This window comes from Heloderma suspectum, chromosome 2 (genome assembly GCF_057233095.1).
Source record: "Heloderma suspectum isolate Gila_16-S chromosome 2, 16-S_ref, whole genome shotgun sequence".
Lineage (NCBI taxonomy): Eukaryota > Metazoa > Chordata > Lepidosauria > Squamata > Helodermatidae > Heloderma > Heloderma suspectum.
Genome location: NC_139459.1, coordinates 157707138 through 157731249, shown reverse-complemented (window position 1 = coordinate 157731249; position 24112 = coordinate 157707138). Strand labels below are relative to the sequence as shown.

The window sequence follows — 24112 nt, the reverse complement described above, 5'->3', positions numbered from 1 at the left end:
CAAAAAATGGATGGAGGAGGGGGCAAAGTGCCCCTCCCAAGACCCTTGGGGCAACACGGTCCTTGGTGGGGTGGACTTTGGCCCCCCCCACCAATTTTCAGCAGGGTGCTTTTTCTCACCCCAAGCAAATGAATCGTGAAATTGCTCCATTCAGCTCCATGGGGATGGGGAGAGAGGGAGACAGAAAGAAAGAGAAAGAGTAGCCAGAGAGAGGGAGTGATAGTCCCAGGGGATGGTCTGAAGGCACATAAAGCAGCCACCTTGCTGAAACTAAGTAAGTCTGGGTCTAGTCAGTGCTTGAAGGGGAGACCACCTGTGAATCCCATGTAGCCACCTTGAGTTCCACAGTGAAAGAAAGGGGGGATATAAATGTAATAATAAATGAGACAGAAAAGGAACCAGAGGGAGGGAGGGAGGGCAGGCAGAGGAGCAGAGTGAGAAGATAGTAAGAGAGAAGCCAGAGAGCAAGAGGAAGGAAGGAAGGAAGGAAGGAAGGAAGGAAGGAAGGAAGGAAGGGGAGCCAGAGAGACAGAAGGGAGAAAGGAAAGGGAATCAGAGAGCAAGAGAAGAAAAGAACTAGAGCGAAAGTGAGAGAGAGGAGACCGAGAGAGGAGACCAACCAGAGTCGTAGAACACACAGAGGATGCACGTTCATGCGCACACAGACAGACACACACATCGGGGGTGGTGGAGTAGTGGTGCTCCGAATACTTTAGTGATCCCCACCCCGCCCCAATCCCCGTAGAGCAGTCAAGTTCTACAGGGATGGCAGTGGTACCCAAGGCCACTTTTTCAAAATGCCAAATGTGCCGGTAGACCCAAAAGGGTTGTAGGTCCCTGCTCTGCTGTGTGTCAGTGATTCCCTGTAGCTCTAGAAAAGTAGTTAACTACATTCTTACTTTGATGACCTGAAGTACAAATTTGTTGGTATGAACCAATGCTACACAATGGTCTATTAGGGATACAGCACCAGTGTTACATGAAGTGACATGTGACTTTTGGTCTCTCCTTCAGAGTTAAAAGATTCATATCAATCAGAGAAAGTTGTACTCTTAAATCCATTTTGTAATTTGCTCATGAGATATACAAATACATTGGGGATACCGCTCCCAGATACAAGTAGTGAAGGATGTGTAAAGTCACTGAGAAAAAAATACCATTCAAGTAAAAGGATCATTCAATGCGTACAACACCCTTCTGTACAGGCTTTTAAAATTCAGAGTCAACTGTTTACTAACCAGCTTTATAGCTTACTACAATCTATTCCCACATATGTTTTTACAATGGGAAAAATATTTGGTGCCATTTTGAAAACATTAAGAGTGGAAACCACTGTATACAACTTACAGAGTGGCCTGGCTCACGCCTAATGCTAAGCCGTGGCGAGGTTTGTTGAAATCTGGCTTGCTGTTGTGTCTGAACCCATCTTTGCAAACAAAGCATGGTTTGTTAAGCAGCTACAAACCACCAACAGAATCCATGGTTGGCTTACAAAGTCTGGCTTGTGTAAACCATGGCTTGTCCTAATGCCTGAATCCAGAAGTGTGGCTTATCCCTACCTTATTTGTACTGCTCACTGCTCTGAAACAGAGGTGCCCAACAAAAGCAGTCTGAAAATGAAACTGCTCTGAAGACTGGCAAAATGGGTGAGAAACAAACCAAAAACAGGGGAAACAAGCAGCAGCTTGTTTGCTCCCCCGCAAGACAATTCATGGCTAAAATAACAGAGCATGGTTAACATAAAACATGGCTTAGCGTTACATGTAAACATAGCCAGTATCAATGAGGATACAATACTCAAATACCTTACTCTTAATTGGCTGCATGTTATATGTATGCATGTTATGCATACGGGAATTCACCTTGGAGTAAAAAAAAAGTTTGTTTTCCTTTATCATAGATTGTCTCCACACTGTTAGAAGTGAAATAATCAACATTAACCGGCATCTTGTACTATGGGGGACTTTCCTTCCCCAGGCTCACATTGTGTTGTTTAATTTGCACATAAGAGGACCTACAATCTAGTCCTTCTAGGACATTGTCACCTGCATGGTAGTAAACCATGTCCCCAAATTTCAGCCACCTGCCTTTTACAGTTTTCTTTCTATAAACAAAAACATGCCTGGGACATAAAATATCCCACAAAGTCTATGGATTTTTGCCATTGGGGTGCTTTTGGCACCCTGCACAATGTAACTTATTGGGACACAAAATGTCCCATGCCCTTTTGATTAAACTACAGGCGATCTTAGACTGTTTTGAGTGCCAGGAAGAGGAGCAACTCCCCCACCCACCCAAACACTGAGAAACTGAAACCTAAAATCCATTGTTATGCTGATTGTAATCTGCTAGGGGAAAGATCCGTCTCCAGCTGAGGAAGTCAGTGACTGCTGCTGGCAGCAAAGAACAAAACAGTTGCAATGAGAAGGGGTGGAGGATATGGAGGTGGGTTGGCATCACCAACATGGTGACACAGGTACCTTGAAAGGCAGGAATGGGAGGACTTGGCACACAACTCCACAGCCAGTTCACCAAAGAGCAGCCAGAGACCCTGGGCATGAACACCCAAGGCCAAAAAGGGGTGCCAGAAAAAACTGTATCAGAAACCTTTGAGCTGCTTCTCATGGAACCCATTCTTAACCTCTTAATTCGTGACACAAACAGAGAGGCAGAGCATATCACCAGAGAATGGAATGAGAGCAACTGTACCAAAATGCATCAGTGGAAGCACCTTGATATTACCAAGTTGAAGGCATACACTGGACTATTGCTTCTGGTGACAGCATACCATGAAGCCTTGGAGGAACCCTGGGATTCAACTTTGGGGTGCACTTTCTTCAGAGCAACCAGGACCCTTAGAAGATTCCGTAACATCACAAGGTTCATGAGGTTTGATTCTAAGGCAACAAGAGAGACTCGTAAAGCTACTGACAAGCCTGCTGCCTTTCGAGATATCTGGACCATGTTTGTGGAGCAGCTACCCAAGAAGTACACCCCAGGGACAGAAAAGCTATCAGGTGTAAGTATTCCAAAAATGAACACTCCAATGGACCATAGCTTCAGAGAAGGAACTTTAGATTTCCCCACAAATAATTAGGTTATTTTTCTTTCTTAAGAATGAGATTTATTGCAAAGACAGACAGAACTCTTGTAAAATATCAACAACCAAGGCATGGTCTCAATCTTACTTTAAGAAATGACAGTGAGAAAATGTTATATTGCTCTGAGATACTCTAAAATATGGGGCATCTATGAAGCCATGTGGAGGGTTCAGACAAATGTCTGAGGGAGTTGCAGGGCTCCCTGGGCTAGCTTCCTCCCTTACACTAACACCATGCAAGCATGCTGGCCATGCATCCAGTGACTGTGAGAAGAGACATACACATGAACATTGCTATGTATGGGGGGGAGCGTCTCATGATTACTGAACATTTAGGTGGCAGGTGCAGCAAAGCTAGCCTATATGGTCCCACAACCCCTCACACATGTTTTTAATGTGAGAGGGGGGTATTTGAACACCCAATTGTGTTCCACGGTATGGAACTAGGATTTCCTCTGTAAGATTTCTCCTTCTGTACTCAATTCCACAGACCGTTTGAATGATTAGCCACATGCATTGACATAGGACCATATTGGGTAGCTTCCAATGGGGCACTTACACCCCTTCTGAGTCCCCTCCACAAGCGGCACCCACCGCTTATGGAACAGAGATTTAGCACTCCAGGTAGCAACCTGAAATGAGAGAAAATGCTTGTTTCTGGAACGGGGCAAGTCAGCGGAGCTTGCATAGGGGAGCTCCGCTGACCTGTCCTGATCCAGAAATGAGCGTTTCCAGTTGTTTGGGGGCTTCTTCTATGTCCCGCATGTGCAATGGAACTGGTGAGACCCACTGGTTGCGGAAGGGGATTAGTGAGGCGCAAAAGAATCAGCAGGGGCGTAAACTTGTTGATACTGCTCATTGTTATGAACTAATTCTAAAAGACTCCTGGATCACAGAAACTTGACAATTCTTACAAAAAATCACACCTAACCCTTCTAATTTGGTTCACACTTCTCCCAATCCAATGTAGACACACTAGTTAGATCAGAAATAATGACTAATGCTGAACCATACATGCATGATTCTCTATTAAGTCTATTGTTCAGCTTGAGTTGTTCCATTCTACCATATAACAAATTGCCATGGAGCTCAAGGAGAATAAGTTTCCCAAATTAAGCATAGAGTTCAAGGAAAATATCTATTTTGGCTCTTCCGCTTCTCAAGCTGTTCTCTACGGAACTATATTAAGACAACAGGAAAACATGGAGATGAAGCAGCCATTTGTATATACAGCAACGTTCATTGAACTGTGTGGTTCAAAGAGAGAAAAGACATGAACATATTGTGCTCAGTGTATTTGAAAGCAATTGTGGACCATCCACATAACAGAAAGTATCTATTAAACTGTCAGGGAAAAGGAAAAAAATGTTAAGGCTCTATTGCGATATCAAGCTAAACTATGGCCAGTTCAAACTATACATTAGAGCCCAAACTACTATTTGAGCTCCCAAATACACAGGCAAACAAAGGTTTAGGACTCCTTGTCTACTTTCATTTTATGTCCTCTAAACTCCATAAGTAGGGACGTACAAACCCCCCACTGTTGGGGGGGTCTGCTGCAGGGCAATTCCGGCCACTTGGGGCCCCGCAGAGTCCTCCAGAGCCCTGTTGCATCTGCCAGAGTTGGCAGAGCAGCTCTCCAGCTTTCTAAAAAATGTGATACGTTAATGGCAGCTGCCATTAGCCTTTCACGGGAAAATTGTGGCCGTAAAGCACTTACTTTTACCTAAATACAGCCGTAAACAGCTAAATTTTAGTATTTTACCTTAATACAGCCGCAAATGGAGTACAATATGTCATTTACGGCTGTAACTTTCCTGTGATAAGCTAATGGCAGCTGCCATTAGCGTATTGCATTTTTTAGGAAGCTGGAGAGCTGCCCCACAGGAAAACCTCCTGACCTGGAGGTAAGTGCAGCCAGTCCACCGTGACCTCTGGAGGTCAGATTCTTTGGAATCTGGCCTCATTTGAGTCCATGGCAGGTTTCTCCAGCATCCCTATTCCTAAGTTCATTCAGACATTCCACCAAAGCATAGTTAGCACAAGCTATGTTTCAATTATGGTTTGCCAGGCACTTGCAACCTACAGTTTATCAATTCAGACATGAAGCCAAATCACAGCTAAGCTTCCTTGACTGTGGTTTGGTGCAATGTCTGAACATAAATAAAAGCCAGGAGTTCTGGATAAAGAGGAAGCAATTAAAAAAAAATTAAGGGTACAATCCTATTGGGATAGGAGGCCACCTCCGAATTTGGAGGCAACCGCCTATCCAATGCAGGGCAGGAGCAGTGAGGAGGGGATCAGAAAAAGACTGAACAAGAATGGTGTTCATGGGAGGATAGCTAGGAGGAAGCCATTGCTCTCTAAGAAGAACACTGCTGCCTATCTGAAGTTCGCTGTAAAGTGAAAAACAAACACTGAGTTCGAACAGAAGAACCTCATCCCAACCGTCAAGCATGGTGATGGGAATATGATGGTTTGGGCCTGCTTTGCTGCCTCAGGACCTGGACAGCTTGGCATCATGACACAACCATGAATTCTCCAGTGTATCAGAAGATTCTAGAGGAGAATGTCAGGCCATCTGTCCGTGAGCTGAAGCTGAATTGAAAGTGGGTCACACAACAAGACATACAAGCAGATCTACAAAAGAATGGCTTCAGAAGAAGAAATTCTATCTTTTAGAACGGCCTAGTCAAAGTCCGGACCTAAACCCCACTGAAATCTTGTGGCAGGACCTGAAGTGAGCTGTTCATGCAAGGTAACCCCCAAATGTCACTGAAGCAGTTCTGCAAGGGGGGGATGGGCCAAAATGCCTCAAAACTGATGTGAGAAGACAGACCAATAGTTACAGGAAACACTTACTTGAAATCATTGCTGCTACCAGGTACTGAATCTAAAGGTTCACATACCTTTTCACACATGGATATTGAATGCTGAATCAGTTGTGGATAAATGTTGACAAAGCATCATGTTCATGAGTCATTTGTTTTATCAGGATATCCACTGCTCTTTATCTAAGATTACGGGGTTAGATTATGGTCTAATAACATTTTAGGTTGGAAATATGTGACATTCCTAAGGGGTTCACATACTTTCTCGCCACTGTACATCATAATTTAGCTTTGTTCCACAGATATTCTGTGTGTGTGTGTGTGTGTGTGTGCGCGCGCGCGCGCACACACACACGCGAGAGAGGAAGAACACAAATGTCAGTCCCCAGTGGCCACTGTTTTCTGCCCCGCAACAATGTTTCTGGGATGATGGTATGTCATAATTAGGAGTGCCACTGCTTCCTTTAGCTTTTAAAATAGGAAAAGCCTCTGCTACCACTTTCTCCCTGAAAATTGAGGGATTCTTCTCCTGTTCCCTCAACTGTTGAACCCCTACCCCCAGGTTTGCATCCTGCAGATGGGACTACCAAAAAAAAAATGGGAATGGGATTTTTGGCTCCACACTAGCCTTAAACGGATTGATAATTGGATCTAGATTGCTAATTGGATCTAACAGATTGCTAAGTGGATCTATTGGATCTAGTATTACTCCTTTAAAATCTAGAGCGAAATAGCTTCCCTTTGCATTTGTATATGTATGAAGGATACAACCCTATGCATGTTTAGAGAGAAAAAAGCCCTACAACTTCCATCTTGCCCCAGGGAGCCATGCTGGATCGGGGATGCTGGGAGTTGTTTAGACAGAAAAAAAGTCCTACATGCACAGGATTGCACCCTCAGTCAATCCTGTAGTTATTCAAGAAAAACATTAAAGCTAGCTTTATTTATGCTTGCTCCATATACAGTGTATCAGTTCTTAGCTTAATACAGAAGAGGAAGGATTTCTGCCACAGCTGATTAAAGGCTTCTTATATTATTTTCTGGATCATCGGACACTTGCCAGTTATATCTGCCCTTTCTTAGTACTTTGTTCACTGACTTCTATTCACAGTGGTGGCTGTTCTACTATCAAGGATGTGGGGAAGACAAAATGTGTGAGTAGCCAACGTTGAGTATGGACAATTTTGGGTCGACAATGAATCAATCAAGAATAGGGACTTCTTCTTTTTTTAACAGAGATGTGATTAAACATAAATTAGCATCTGGTGTACAAGTAAGTAATCCTTAGACCTCAAATGTTATAGAAAGCTTTGATCCTCTGATTCAGGCAGATTATCCTAAATCTAAACTTAGTGTGCTACGTCATAGTCCAGTGAAATATCCTGAAGGGGATAAAAATAAAATTCCAACCAGTGGGGATTCCCTAGAGGAGGTTTTGGCAGAACAATGCTTATTGATAGCAAGAACTATGGGACATATTTATTCCCAACTAAATGATACCAGTATAAAATTGAATGTGCCCCACCTTAACATTTTCCAATCAGGTGAGGTCCAAATGCCTTTTAACACTAGTACCCAAGAGAAATGTAATTCATATCTATTAAGCTCTGAATATGTATTTACACCAAGGCACAGTTGACCCAACAGAAGCTGGTTCCTGATAGGAAACGGATTGGGGTTGTTTTTAAGAACATATTAAAGGTAGTTAGCTTTCTTTGTTCCGTACTGAACCTTCAATCTGCAAGTCTGGATCTGTAAAAAACAGAATGGGTTTATAGCAAGCCCCCTTTCAGAATGTTGATCTTGTCTTTATCAACTAGGTAGTTGAGATGTCAGTCCCTTCTGAGCACATATAGCTGTAGTGCCGTTAAAATATTCCCAGACCTTTTAAGATAACTGTTATTAACTACACAATAAGCAGATTTCAAACTGTAAGGGTGCAATCCTATGGCCACTAGTCAGCAGCTAGACGGCCATAGGATACATCAGTTTCCAGGAACCGACCTCGGAGCCAGTCCTCTGAGGTCAGTGCCCTGAGAATCGACCTTCCCTCACTCCCGTGCTGCCTTGTAGGCAGCGTGGAATGGTCCTGCGCTTGGAAGAGGAGCACAGAGCAGCGACAATGGGGCATTCCAGGGCGAGGAAGGCGGAAATGCGGGTACGACACATCCAACGTGTCATCTGGCAGCCATTTCTCCCACTCCACCTTCCCGCAGCTAGATAGCCACAAATGCAGGGCGGGTGAAGTGCGAAGAGGACAACCCTCTCCTGAGCTGCACTGGATAGGCGGTCGCCTCCAAGTTCGGAGGCGGCCACCTATCCCGGTAGGATTGCTCCCTCCATTAAATAAAACCTCGCCCCCATAGTAAATTTGTTAAGACTTACTAAATTGGGATGGCCTTTTGGAGGCTGTCACTGCTTCCCAAGTGCCCCATTTGCATAAGCTACCTCTGGGAAAAGAAGTTAATAAGTATAAAGGTTTGATGGAAGGACAACTTGTACACCCTTTCCGCTTTGCCTCGGGTTGAACAGAGGAATTTTTGATAGGTCTGATCTGTTAAAAAAAAGGCTTAAGAGGATGATAGAGAATCAAAAATCTTCTGATCCAAGTAGTAACTGAGTTGAATCCCAGTGTACATGAGGGTACCTCTCTATGGCATACTGCACCTTACAATAAAGAAGTAGAAAGGGAGTTGAATTCAACATCAGCAGGAGGAACAGAGAAAGAAAATGGCTTAATGGAACCTCTCCTTGACACTCCAGATAGAGAATATGTCTATGCAAAGTTTTCCAATGGTTTGCAAACTAAGGAGGAACTGCTGGCTTGTCAATACCTAGTGCCTCATGAACTGGGTCCCCAGCCAATAAACTCTATGTGTTTCAGAAGCTTCAGTAGCACTTACAAATGGTAGTTAACTACACACCAAGCTTAACACCACGTTATGATTTTTAATGATTCGTATGAACCAAAACCTGTGTTAAGGAATTGCTATAAAAATATGCAGCTTCCAAAATAGTCATGAATACTTTAAAGGCAGCTCCCACAGTTGCTGACTCCAATTTCTGATAGTTGGGATGTGTCTCTGACTTTGAGCTCAACTTAGACTTTGCAAGGCAACTTAATGCCAGAAGCAGCATGCAAAGTGGCTCCTCCTCGGCTCCAACAAATCTCCTTGTGTTGTGCAAACAAGAGAGTGCTTGGCTGCTTCTCCTCTCGCCTTTTTGAGGGCATCACTCAATAAAGGAGTGTCTTTTCATATAAAGTAAGGACATGCTCTGGTTCTGCCTGGCCAATCATACCTATTCATTTCATGAGAATCTAGGACAGGAGCAAGCTCTTGGCTGCAGAGGTCATTCATTGCTGGGGCTCTGGCAAACTGCAGGAGAGGAAAAGTGAAGACGGCATGCTTTACCAGCAATATGCAGACTCGCGCCTCAACCTAGTGCAGGGGTGGGCAACTTGTGGCCCTCCAGATGTTTTGGCCTACAATTCCCATCAACCCCTATCAGCCAAGTTGGCTACGGCAGATGGGAGTTGTAAACTACAACATCTGGAGGGCCACAACAGGCCCCTATGATCACCCACAAATCTTCATCGGTCTACCAACAGCCTGAATTTATGCATGCGCTATTCACTCAAAAGCAAGTCCTACTGAGTTCAATGGGATTTGCTCCCTAGTAAGCATTCATTGGATTGTAGATTAAGAGTCCAGCTTAGCAGCCATGGATAAATTACTACCTACTGCACTTAGTTCCACCTTCCCCAAGCCCTCACCACCCCACATTTCTGGATTTTCTCCCTACCCCCTTGAAGCTTCCATTTTCTCCCTCCCTTTCAACCTGACATGCTTCACCATTTTCTTAGAGAAAGGTTCACACAGAACTTTAGACTAGCCCTATTTAAGGCTGTTCTCCTAAACATCCTTACTTATAAGTAATGCCACTGAAATTGTGGTACAACTGGATATCACAGCTGGTTGCTAGAAAATAATGGTTGGCCATAAACTCATCCATAACTTGTGAACCATGGAACTTATTTGAAAACAATGGATCAATCTTGGTCCAGATAGGTATTTGTTAGTACTCAATTCCATCAGATAACCATTAGTTATTCTGCCACACTAAAGATTAAAAGTAAAAAACCACCAGTGCATGTAAATACCTCACTCATGGAATGGAAGTCTGTGAGAAATCTTAAGAAGTATTCATCCTCCTATTCACCTATTATTTATATATAACGGAAATCAATGGGACTGCGGTTAAGCATGACTAATCTAAGTCCCATTGATTTCAACGGGTCTACTCTAAGTATGACTAAACTGGGATCCAACTCAGTGGCCAGTTCTCACAGCCCACTGTGGGTTGTTTAAGCCACAGTGAGCCGTGGTGTGTGCTGGATGGCATTTTGCATTTTCAACCCCCAACCGTGCATTGTCATGTCATGCGAACCTGGCTGGCAGGGGTTATCCGTGGGTTAAACAACAACCCTCGCATAACCCTACAATAGACCAGTTATGCAAGGGTTGCTTAACCCTCACATAACCCCTGTTGGCCGGAATTGCATGACATGACAACTCACAGTTGGGAGCTGAATATGCAACCCACAGCGGGCTGTTTTGATCATGTGAACCAGGTCAATACTTATATAGCTGGAAATACCACAAATAGGATCATTGGTATCATTGGGTTTAAAGAGGTTGTTCAAGATGGGAATTTTGTGCAAACAGCAAGAAAAATTAACAAAAATGCTCCCCAATGGGAGCAACATGTATTTATTTTATCTATTATTATATTTATAGCTCACTTTTTCCCTCTTGAATGGAACTGCTTGCCAATTAATAAGCTTGCTTGGCAAAATCTAAACAAGAGATCTATCGTACATAATTGGATACTATTGAAAATCATAATGTAACAAGACATGAGAAGCTTGCTATCCCAAAGTTAGAAATTAGTCCTTGAAGATAAAAAATATTTTTAATGATATATGGGGAAGATACAGACACCAATTGCAGACTGTATTTGGCAATCAATATTTAAAAAGTGACCTGAATGTTCCCAATGTGTCAAGTCCCATTGTTTTTAATGGGACTTAAGGACAGATACTGAAGCTGAAGCTCAAATATTTTGGCCCCCTAATGCGAAGAGAAAACTCTCTGGAAAAGATCCTGATGCTGGGAAAGACTGAAGGCAAAAGGAGAAGGGGACGGCAGAGGATGAGATGGCTAGATAGCATCACCGATGCAATGAATATGAACTTGAGCACACTCCGGGAGAAAGCGGAGGACAGGAAGGCCTGGCATGCTATGGTCCATGGGGTCACGAAGAGTCAGACACGACTTAACGACTGAACAACAACAATTTCCAGGTAAGTGCATATAAGATTGCAGCCTAAAGCTGACTTTTTATGTGCCTGACACAGCTGCCAAAAAACGAAGGAATATTGGGGCAAGATTATCTACAGAAGCAACAGAGTGTGCTGTAGCAACAGATTAGCACTACTACCCCTCTGGAAATTGTTACGCTGAATAAGATGAAATGATAAAATTATCCCATCTCCATCTGTCTATTATTGATTCCAATTAGTCACTTGGGAGATACAGTTCGGAAAAAGCATTGTCAACTGATGCGGGATTTGCGACAGGAAAAATACTACTTCCATGAAATGGCATGGCACATCTGCTCTCCTGTTAAAATGGATGGTGAAGATCTCTCGATTAGTTTAGACATTTCAGCCAACTGAATACATTCCTTGGAAAGAAGACAGATTACAATTAAAAGAAACCTGAGGTACAGTAGTCTCTCTTTATGAAGGGGATATACAATTTAATAGATATAAGACTTTTCCATATTGTGAATGTTTATTGACTGATTGTATGTTTATATACTTAATTTAATAATTTAAACACAAAATAAAAAGGAAAAACAAACTTACAGCAGGTGAACTGCAAAAAGTGCTTACAGAGGAGTCCCAGTTGACTCACACAAGAAAGCCAAGCACTGCACATTGCACAGGAAGGCAGAGAAGAAGAAAAAACACAGATCACTAAATCAATCTGATTTGGAGTTGAGAAGCAATTCCCCCGCAAAAATGGCAGCCACCAAACCTTGTACACAAGTAAATAATCTCAAGGAAATGCTGCTGGGAGCAACTTAACAGCCAGTTGTGGCTATCCCCGATATTCTAGATGAAAGGGGAAAGTGATTCTGCACAGGAGCTGACAACTTGGGAGTCAGCGTGGTGTAGTGGTGAAAGTGTTGGACTGGGAGACGGGAGATTCGGGTTCTAGTCCCCACTTGGCCATGGAAGCTCACTGGGTGACTTTGGGCCAGTCACAGACTCTCAACCCAACCCACCTCATAGGGTTGTTGTTGTGAGGACAAAATGGAGGAAGAGGATCATGTAAGCCGCCTTGGGTTCCTTGCAAGAGGAAAAAAGGCAGGATATCAATGCAATAAATAAACTCTACTGTGAGCACAACGGGCCCAAAATGAGAAATGAAAGTACTAAATGTTTTCCAAATTCCTCCCCAGGTTTTTGTGTTCTGAATTACTGAACTTGTTTCTGGAGTGATACCATGTTTATTCTCCTGGACCTCTCTCTACAGCTTTCAGTACCATCAATCATTGTGTTCTTTTTGATGCGATGTCTGGGTGGGAGGTTCTGTGCTAAGGTGGGTCCATTCCTACCTTGACAGCTGATTTCAGAAAATGGTGCTGAGGGACCGCTGCTCAACTCTGTAGCATTTATGCTATGGGATCTTGCACGTTTTTACTTCATCTTTCATGTTTTTGAATGTTTATATAAAACTGCTGAACGAAGTCATCCAGAGGTTTGTGGTGAAGCGTCATCAATATGCAGATGACAAACTATTTCTCTTTTCCATAGTTCCAGTGAGGCTGCTAAACCAGCGCCTGGATGTGTTAATGGAATGGATGTGGGCCAATAAACTGGAGCTCTATCAAGACAAAACAATGTATTTATAAGCCGCTTGAGAACTCATTGAAGAGTGAGGTATAAATCATTTAAAATGCACACAGATGCTTAAGTTATCCTCCATTCTTCAGTTTTTGATTTCTGAATGTTGTCCTAGCCATTATGCATGCGCAGCTTGCTGCCATTCTGTTTGTCTTTTTTCCTATACAATGCTAATGAGCAGTAGCACAAATTAGACCACAGAACAAAAATGAATCCTTCTACAATCATATCATGATTCCTTTTCGCACTGGCATAGGTAATGCACATTGGTAACATGCAAGAAAAAGATTCAAACTAAACACTGTGATAAAATTCAGAAATCAGTTTTACAAACTCTCAGAGTTAAACCAGAACACTGGCAGAGCAGAACAGAATACAGAACAAACCAACGGAATAATAATGTAATAGATAGGAATTCACTATTCCCTAGTTTTAAACCGACTATTAATTTCATCAGGTAATTCTAATGAAGAAACAGCCAGAGACTAGACTCCTCCTCCTCTCACAGAGGCCATTCCATCCAACTGCTGCCCTGTGAGCAGGAGAGGAAAAAGAAGTACTCTCACCACCTCATAAATAGGCTCCCCCCCCCCCCGCAATGTATATCCTCCCTCCCTCCCTCCCCCTTATTCATATCTTCGATTGCAAGCCTGAGGGCAGGGACTGTCATGCAACCTATCTTTGTAAGCTGCTCTGGGGGCCTTTTTGGCTAAAGGGCAGGGTATAAATGCTATAAAGAGAACAAATAAATCCACAAGTACTCAACTTGTAAGACAAGCAAGAGCAAACTGCAGCTTTTCCTCTTCATTTTTACCAACGCCTCCTAGCACTGGCATTTCCTCCCCCGTTTCCATTTTAATGACAAAAGGACTGCAATCACTACGGTGATACAGGGCCCTGAGCAACCGATGATAAGCTATCTAGGAAGAATTTGCGGAGCAGACCACTAAAAAAAGTGTTTCTGGCGTTATAAAAGGACAAAAACGATTTTAGCCAACTACATATTTTACAAGAAGAACAATTTGGAAAGCTAAGAAAAATAAATCCCGATTCTCTTAAATTACAGTTTTATAACGAACACTATGAAGAAATAACTGGGGCATGGAGTTCAGAGAAGGGAACTAGACCTCTGATAAAACCGGTTGCTTGTTCGTTTTTAGTCTTGCCTCGCGGTGTGTGTCTGGCTTGGCTAGTGTGAATCATCCGAAGCTGTTCCGTCGGAAACAGACACCAAAAACGTCGCCATAACCACCCTTTCCGGAGGGGGAATGCCCACGGGCCGTTGGCGGACTCAAGGTGCTGCTAAGGTCAAGACTACTTTCCCCCCTTGAGGGCCGACACAAAGGCAGGCACTGGCGGGGCGGGGCGCGGCGGGGCGATGCTTGCAGTTACTGGGAAATCGCGGAAGCGCCGGAGGAGCTCTCCCCACTCCGCTGGCAGGCGAAACGAGGGGGCTTCACGCCAACGAACACGAGTCAGCGACCTCCGAAGACCTCACCTAGGACTAGTGACTGGACCAGCAACGCTCTCCACAGCGACCGGCAACACGAGCGACCGACGCTCTCCCCGTCCTACCCTCCTCCAGTAGACTGAGGGCACATACGCTGAAGGAAGTGACGCATTTGTACTTCCTGTTGGTCTTTCACGACAGCCCGACTTTCGGCAGGGACGGAAGTGGCCTCTAGCCGATGAATAAGCTTTGAACTCTTGTCTCTCGTTTTTTCTTTAAAACAAGTTATATACCAGGGATTAACTGATTTACACAGACAGTAGAAGGAAATGATGATAAAAACGGTGGACTGTGCTATTTCAGTCATGTGAATTACCATGCTATGCCATCGGTTTGCCTCATACGTGGTTTGACCTACAGAGATACGAAAATAAGAGCGTGACGTTTATCGTTCCGGGTTCACACTATGAGCCATTTTTCTCCCGGCGGGAAGAAAGTGAGAACTGCCCATTGAAACCAATGGAGAAATCCAAGATTTCACCATAGTTGTTTAGGAACTAGCGTGTACACCCCCAAGGAAAAGGTAGCAGCAGACAGGCGTTCGTGTCTTTTCTAACTCAGATGTTTTTAAACATTCGAAAAATAGCCCCCCTCCAAACAAATTCCAATGTAAACATAGCCAGTTATCCCATATTGCGCACGTGCATGTGGTTGAGAGTGATGGTGAAAGCCCTGTAGGCTGGGGTTAGGCTGAGAGAGTGATAACAACTATATCCTTATTGTGGGTTGGATATAGGGCTAAGGCTGAAAGAGTGGCATTCTTGCAGTATAGTCCAGTGCTGTTATTCCACCTTGCATCGGAGGCAGGGCTGAGCCTGAGAGAGTATCATACAACAGTACTGCAGGGTTACTATACCTGTATTGCAGGTTGGGGGAGCGTGACTGAGAGAACAAGAGCAAGGTTATGCCAGCCTTGCAATGTAGAGGTGGGACTGAGGCTAAACTGGATTTCCTCACAAAAATCCCACTATAGAAAGCATCACCGAAGTTGCAGTACAGGTAAGACTTGTTACATTGTGCCCTCAGAGCCCCTTTCCACTGACACGAAGTAAGAACTGAGTAAGAAAGAATGTGTACTTCTGTCCACTGATATTTTCTGTTTTTTGTAGGGACGCTTACTGCTCAGTCACAGCTTCAGTAAAATCCTGAATTTTCCTATTGCCATGTTTCCATTTCTGCCTGGGTGGAGGATGGGGAGCCTATAGCGAAATCATAGTTCAGCAATGTTTCACTCTAATTCGCCCTCCCCGTCAAATGAGAGAAGTTCGCATGATCACATGTCAAGTTCCACAATGGGCGTGGTGATGAGAGCAGAGAGATAAAATTGGAAGTCATATCTAATTGCGTAGATACATCATTTCCAAGTTCCCATTGGGAAGCAATTTTTAAATATCCCTGGGGTGGAAGTGAGAGCTGTCGCTAGAAATCAATGGAAACATCCAAGATTTGAACATAGCTGTGATTGGGCACAAGGTCTCATTCCCCCGCCTCCCAAGTAGCATTTTTTCTAACTCGGGTCTTACCTCCTGTGAAAATTATAATTTCTTTGCGTTTTTAATATCTAAAAGTGCTTCTGCATGTATTGAGCACTGGATTTGGCCTTCTGTGGATCTGTGGTCTTCTTTGCAGCAATTAAATTAAATTATTAATTAAGGGCCCAATCCTATGGCCGCTAGTCAGTGGCTAGACAGTGATAGGATAGCCTGCTCTCTGAGGTCAGTACCCTAAGAACTGACTTCCACCCCCTCCCACTCTGCCTCGTAGGCAGCGCGGATCGGCCTCAAGCTCTGTGCTTGTAAGAGGAGCACGGAGCCGCAAAAATGGGGCATTCCTGGGGACAGGGAGGGCAGAAGTGCCGTTCCAACACTGCCTATGCATCGTCCAGTGTCCGCCCCCGCAACTTCCCACAGCTAGACAGCCAAAATTGGCTATCTAGCCGTGAATGCAGGGCGGCTGAAGAGCAGAGGGGATGATCCCCTCTGCGCTGCTCGTGCCCTGCATTGGATAGGTGGTCGCCTCCAAGTTTGGCGGCAGCCACCTATCCAGATAGGATTGCACCCTAATTGGACAGCAATTAAATTCCTACCTGGTGAACTTCTGCTATCCTAAATAGGAGTTTAACAAAGGGCTAAAATCCTGTTGTTGGAGGAGGAAGGTGCCTTAGGGCGCAATTCTATTCCTATGCATGTTTTAGACAGAAACATGCATAGCTGGCTGGGGCCTCCTGGGAGTTGTAGGACTTTTTTCTGTCTAAACATGCATAGGATTGTGCCCTTATAGACCCAGATTGTCAAAAAGCCTTCAACAATAAATAAATAAATAACAAGCAAAATCATTAATAAATCTCACTTTAATAGTATATTTAACAAGACAAATGGTGGCAGGACGGAGATCCCCAGGAAGAGAAAACTAGTAGGGAACCTGATCTAACAACTCTAAACATTGAAGAAAGGCTGAAGAAGATAAGAGAATTTGTGAAAGTATAAATGGTGGGTAGAATGAATGCCCATCTCCAAGAAGAACAGAAATTCACCAGGTAAGACTGTGATTTTCTCCCCAAATAGGTGTTTATTCAACATAGGGATGTTCAAAAGCAATACATCCTAAGGAGGGCACAAATCCTTCCTCACCCAAATACCCTGGGTGAGCCCTCTCAGCCAAGCAATCATATTAATTTTTTTAAATTACAACTTTTATTAAATTATCTTCATCCAGTTTACAGATCTTGAGTCATCACTGTAATATCACTGTAGACAGAATATAGACAGAAGACAACATACACAAACACATTTTTAACAAACCATAACAAAGCGGTAAATGCAGTCTCAGAAATTATACATAAAAGAGGTCTATTTTGTGCAATAAAGAAAACACATGAGGAATGCCATTTATCCACAATTCAACAAATTTGATCTTTCTAGAATGTTTGATGCTGAGACGTCTCTTGTCTATTTTGATTCAGAAAAGTAATAAATCAATGCTAAATATAATGAAACAGTCCTGTTTAACCAGATACTTCATCAAATGAATTCTATGGGTGAGTTTTTAATCAGAGCCAGTGTAACAAAGCTCAGTGGAATACTGTTGCTTGGTCTTCCAGTGCAACACAATTTCCTGCCATGCTGCTACCACCAAGAAGACAATCACATCCTTATGTAAAATACCCTCATTCTGACCATCAAAAACAACATTAACAGCAGGTCAAGAGCCAATTGTTGTTTTGTTATAAAATCAGTCTTTTTATGTACTAGTTCCCCAAAATGATTCACTACAGTACACTTCTACTACATATGCGCCACAGTTCCTGCATCCTTTCCAACAAAAAGGTGAATTCATTTTACAAATAAAGTGTAGCCTTAATGGTGTCAACAACCACTTATCAATTACTTTTATTTTTCTCTTACTAATGCAGGCAGAGATTTCAGTGGTCTCTTGACCCAGAATGCAGACCAGGAGGCTTTGGACATTTCCATTCCTAAATCTTTTTCCCCATGTCTTTTTTATGCTCTCTGGCTCCCAATGTGTCTCTGCTAACAACATATTATTTATATTTGACATAAAGGCTTTAGATCCATGGGATTTTTCTTTTAAGAAATCTTTTCTTTTTGACTTCCGGTTGCGACCGATGTCGCTCTGGTAGCTTCCCACGGGTGTCCGTGGGAGCTTTCTCAAAGAAGCCTTTTAAAAGGTTGAAAAACCTTTTCATTTCCCCCCTGGAATGGAAAGGGGGGGCAAGGCAACAGCTCTGGACAACATCTTGGAGAAAGGTAACTCCCACGCGATAGTGGGGGGGCTGGATTCCAGGATTATCTCCCCAGAGCTTTACCAATGCAAAAAGCTGTACTGAGACTCCTATTTTATAGGAGAAAACAGGGCTGACGTGTTCCATAATAATATATGCTTTAAGAAATATCAACAACCTCTGAGAGATGATTTAAGAAACGTTAACAATATTTAAGAACATCTGAGGACCTGCAAGATCTGTTTGAGAGAAACATGTATGTGCTGAGGAGAAGAAAGGAGCTGGCATCTACTCCCCCCACATCCTCTGTGTCAAAAGTGTTGAAGACAGAAGATATAGGGTAATTATTTACACTGATAAAGACTTTATCTTTGCAATTTACAGAGCAAGTCAAAAGGCTGGATTTAATCCAAAATTCTATCACCACCCTGCAAGGAGCTGTAGATTTAATTAATGCGTCACGGCAAAAAATGGAGACGAAAATTAACGAGCTTGAAAACCGAGTGGTAGGAAATGAAACTACATCACAAATTTGTTTTAAAAATATCTCTGATAGAATCTCTCAACTGGAGGCCTTCACGAAAAGATCCAGTATACGGATTATTGGGATTAAAAGTCTGCCTAATGATGTAAAATTGTCTATTTTTGTGGATAAACTTTTGCATGAGATACTCCCTATTTCATCTGATTATTTACTTGATATTGAGCAGGCATTTCATGTGCCAAATGCTAAAGGGACTGATTACACCATCATAGTTCAATTTGTAAAAGTCTCCACAAAGAATTATATCCTGCGCTTGGCAAGGGAGGCTGGAAGCCTTTCCTGGAAACAAGATAAAGTTATGTTATTCCCAGACTACATCAAAGAGGTGGTGAATAAAAGAAGGCAATTTATCAAGGCAAAGAATATGGCAAAACAAATGAACTTACAATATTACTTAAAATATCCTGCTACACTTTGTATTGTGTCTGAAGGTCAGATGAAGAAGTTTTTAAATCATGAAATGGCGGAGGCTTGGCTTAATGTAAAAATGCGTGAGAATTCTGTTACAACCCCATGAACTGGAATATTTAAAGAAGCTTTGTTAACTGTTTGTGCTTAGTCTATATGACTCAGGCTAATTCAGAAGATAAATTATTACATTTATATTGATTCATTCTCTTTTTTCTTTTATTTTTTCTTGCTTTTTAAATATTTTGATTTTAAAATAGATAATATATCTAGTATAAAATTTATTACTGATGGTTGAAGGTTTATATTAAGTATTATTATATAATACAATATATATATATTTCATTATTATTATTACTAATAATATAGGCTTTTAAGAATGAATTGTAGACCTGTTTCCTTGATATAAGATTGATGATATGATATAGAAATGTAAGGTTGTTTATTAAACTGTAAGATTGTTAAGGTTATAGATATAGTTTTTAAAATAGAATGGCATCGGAGCCTGGGGGGTGTTGGAGTTTAAACTTAATTTTTTAAGCGGGGGTGGGAGAGGGAGAGGCAAGGGGAGGGAAATTTTCTTTTTTTCTTCACTTCCTTTCCTCCTCCCTTTTCCCCTTTTTCTCTTTTTTCTTCTGTCTTTGTTATTGTGGTGTCCTTATCAGAATATTGTACTGTTGGGAAATTGAAGTATTGATTAGATTGTTGGTAATTTTGGTATTGTTTATTTCCTTTATAAAAATAAAATAAATAAAAATATATTCAAAAAAATATTTTCTTTTCTTTTTGAATTTTTCAAAATAATAATGAACTAACAAATTTAAGTACACCACATGTGAGTTGATTTCTTTACACTGTTTTTGATCACTCAGGTTCTCTACAAGCAAGCTTATGTGATAATGTTATCATTCATCATCCTAATAGATCATGCCATAGAGTTTTGTGTGTCTTAGGAGAGATTCTTGGGAGTTTTCAAAGCTGGGCAACAGTAGTATTCACTTGGTGCACTATGGAGAGGACTGGCACATGGGAAGAGGAGGGTTAACTTTTCCTGTGTGCCATCCTCTTAATCACGATTGTGCTCCTACAAGCCCATAGCTCAGCTGTCCACTGGGCTGCAAGGAATGCAATTTACATGGGGAGAATAGCCGGAAGGGTCATTACTGTCCTCCACAAGAAAATTGTGCTCCCCCCAGCCCACCAAACAGCTGAGCAGTGGACTTGTGGGAGAGCCATTTGCTGGAAAACTTGATGGAGATGGAGGCAGCTTATGCAGCCACGTAGGCTGCACTGAAGACTTCCGAGGGCCACATGCAACCCACAGCCCACATATAGGATTGCCTATATGTGTCATAAAGTAACTGACTAAATTTATAACCTAAGCGATTAAACTTATATACAAACTACCTAGTGAGGGTAAGGCTAACATCGTCTCTCCCCAGTTTTCCACCCTTAACGTTTGACAGAAATTAGATTAGATTGGCATTTGTAATACAAATTCTTTCAAACAATAAACAGGAAGAATGAGTAATTATCTTAGGCACAGTGATTTTCACTTCCCTCATGTGGCTGCTGCTGTGGGGTAATCAACTCACTGTGGCTACAGAAATGTGTGACCTGGTTCACATGTAATAGCAGCAAATTGTGGGTTAATAACTTAATCCACAATTTGCTGTGGTGCATGCTGGGCATATTCTGTAGCCATTTTGAATATTCAGCTCCCAATCAGGCCAATGGGAGGTTATTATGTGCCATCCAAACTTGGATACTACGACCTTGGAAGGGGAAATCCAAGTGGGGATTTCCTCCTGCCCCTTGTGGTCACTGTGGTAAGCTCTGCAGAGATCTCTTCCAAGACCGCTGTTCTGATCTTAGAAGAGGCTTGGGTAGGATAGGAACGGGTTGTGCCCCAGGAGGGGAGGGAACAGAGAGAACATGGCTCTGCAGGATCTACAAGCCTCTCCATTTCTGGCCATGTGTTTTGCCAAAGGCAGAGACGTTCTTTTTTGGATTCAAAGCAATGACCACACAAGGGAGTAAGAGTCAAAAAGTTTGATTAAATATAGCAGGCAGAATATTACAGTTAAGCATATGATTTTATAAAGCAAACCTTAGTAAACTATCTTACTCCTCCGTTCTGCTGTCAGGAGCCCCAGATAATGATAGTGGAGAGACTCCGGTTGGCCAATGCGCAGCACCTCTGCAGTCCCGGTCTGTGCTGAAGCTCCACTGAGTGACGCTCTGGAGGGACTTATATACTCAAAATCTCCCATGTCTACTTGCTGTCTTTCACAGCTCCCTAATCAATCACACTTGTTGTGATGGTCTCATGATGTTTAGGCATTTTTTCATCTTGCCCAAAAGATAAGCTAAATTAGCAGGTGGACCACAGCCAAAGAGATCCTCCCTGCCTTCCATGGCCATACCATCCTAACTTGTCTGAAGAACAAGGAGTCAGGCCAAGAAGCTAGAAGGCTCTTAAAGAGGCCTAAGAGACCTGGTTTTTAATGTCTCACAGGTGTTTCAGGCATAAAAGAAGCAGTTGTAGCATGTCACACGATCTTGATATACAAAGGTCTTTTGGGGAATTTCCCCTACATTCCACCCCTTGACATGCACAACTCCTCTTTCATGCTGTATCACTTTTCCTTGTCTCGCTTTGCCAGATAATGGTTTGCACTTTACAGCTGCTTAACCTTAACATATAAGGTACACATGGGTAGAGTAATACGAAAACAGCAATCAAAAAGATAAGTACAGAATGCCATGACAATTTCAAAATGCTTTTCATGGTTGAACTTCAATTGTACAGTTGCCTTGGGTATTCGGCAGTCACTGTCGCTGTGCCAAGGACTGATTGCTCAAGTGGCGACAGTTCTTGGATCGGTTGTTATTCATACAGCATTGAATTGAAGCCCTTGGTGAAATCATTGGCTGGCAGACCCCAGTAGGTACCCACACTGGCATTAGGATTAGCACCCATGTCATTTTTTTAAATTTCTGATTTCATACATACAAGACAAAAGGTAGTGTTAACAAGATGTTAACAACATTATCTACATAATGTAAATACTGTATGTATAACTTCATAAAGATATCCAGGACCAAAGAAATACCATGGTTCTAGTAGAGTATCATATGGAAGATTTTCTTGGTGAATTTCACCATTGGGTGGCAACAGTACAGAAGATGCCACCCACAATCCTTTCCATCTAGGTTTATGCTCTAACTGGACAGAGACCAAGGCAGTGTATTCTGAATCTGGCCCCTGCACCGATGCCACTATTCCCTTATGGCACTTCCATTTTATGATCATTAGTGGGGTTTCATGCTAGCATCCAATCCAGGACCAAACTTGCCTTTCCCACTTTCTTGTCATATCAGTGCGTGGTCTAACAAAATTCAGCCAGTTGGGTTTCTTGCAGTTTCCTGGCAGCATACCCCAGCTTATTGACACCATTGTTTCACCTTCAAGAATCATGCAATTTTCATTATTCCTAGCACATCAAGACAAATAGGAGAAGAGGTATTAAGCAGTAAAACCCAAAAGGTGGCTTCTGTCTGATTTGGGTAAAGAACCCATACTTTCTGTCCTGGTATCAAATTCCTATCTGTAGATCCAAATCCTTTATGCTCCTGGCCTGTTGGTGGGCCAGGGCCTGCCATTTCCTGAATAGTGGGTGTGCTAATCCTTTCACAAATTGGCTGTGCTATACACTGACCAGCTTGAAGGATTATATCTTCTGTATCAGCATTGTGTGGTAGCACCTTTATTTCACCTTGAAAATCAGCATCCACACCCCTCCTAACACCTATATTCCTTTAAGGGCCAAACCAGATCATGGTGCACTATGCCCAAACGTTTCACAAGACAGTGTGATCCCTGTGCCAAGGGGTATGGTGACCCACCCTCCGGCAAGTACCACCACCTCCTCTGGCATGCTGAGATCAGCTCCTGTGCTGTCAGGTGTTGCCTGGAGGAGCAGTACTCCATATGGCTGGATCTTCCACACCTTAAGGTGCTCCACTGGTATAGGCACTACCAGACCCACCATACGTTGCAAGGGTGTTTGACCCACACCTAGGGGGTGGCTGTTTAGCTCTGATTCAGCCTGTTTCCAGACAGTCCCCTGCTTTTTCGGAGTATGGTCTGGGGTCAGCTGTTTTAACTTCTGCTTCCACAACCCATTCATTCTTTCAATTAGTCCAGATGCTTGAGATGATGGGTATGCGATACACCCACTGGATATTCCACTCATTAGCCCAGTCCCTTACATCTGTACCTGTAAAATGACTCCCATTGTCAGCTCGGATGTGAACAGGTATATTGTATTGTCTAATCAAGGCATCGAACCCCTTCATAGTATTTTGTTACATAGTATTTTGTTACTGAGCACATGGATATACCAATAGATACCCTGAAAAGGTATCCACCATTGTCAGCAAGTATTGCCACCTCCCAGACTGAGGCAGAGGACATACATAATCCATCTGCTATATCTGTCGTCGTCCCTCACCTCTATGTAACTGTTCCATTGGGACTTTTGCAAGAGGCATCTACTTGAGCTTTAGACATAGCTCACATGTGGTGGCTGCTGTGGCCACCACATGCACAGGGCAAGAGATGCTTCTGCGTACAGCCCATTCTTGAGTAGCTTTGGCACCTAGGTGCCCAGACTTCTCATGAGCCCATCGAGCCAATGTTGACAGTTCTTCTGCCTGATCCTGTACAGCAGGGGTCCCCAACCCCTGGGCTGCGGACCGGTACCGGTCTGTGGCCTGTTAGAGACCAGGCCGCAGTAGGGGTGTGGGAACCCCCCCTTGCCTTGGGTCTGCGGGTGGGGAGGCGATCCGTCCCTCCCCCCCAGAATCCTCATTGGCCCTGGCCGGCTCTGCTCCGCAGTGAGTCCACGGAGCTGCCGGCCGGCTCCAGCCCTGTTCTTTGCAGTAATAGTCTATTACTGCAAAGAACAGTGACATAAATGGCGTCTGCTATGTGGA

General features: G+C 43.0%; 1 protein-coding gene and 1 long non-coding RNA gene across 2 annotated transcripts in view; one reads left to right on the top strand and one right to left on the bottom strand.

The window, feature by feature from the left end:
• ATP6V1A (ATPase H+ transporting V1 subunit A) overlaps positions 1-14495 on the bottom strand; it is a 59434-nt gene extending 44939 nt beyond the window's left edge. The window contains exon 1 of the mRNA XM_084835350.1: positions 14406-14495. The gene's annotated coding sequence lies outside the window, so the exon portion shown is untranslated. The remainder of the gene's footprint in view (positions 1-14405) is intronic.
• A 71-nt stretch (positions 14496-14566) lies between these two features.
• LOC146352979 (uncharacterized) lies at positions 14567-19910 on the top strand. Its single transcript, XR_014787383.1, has 3 exons — positions 14567-15416; positions 16775-16953; positions 17830-19910. It is a non-coding gene; the product is annotated as an uncharacterized LOC146352979 (long non-coding RNA).
• The last annotated feature ends 4202 nt before the right edge of the window (positions 19911-24112 follow it).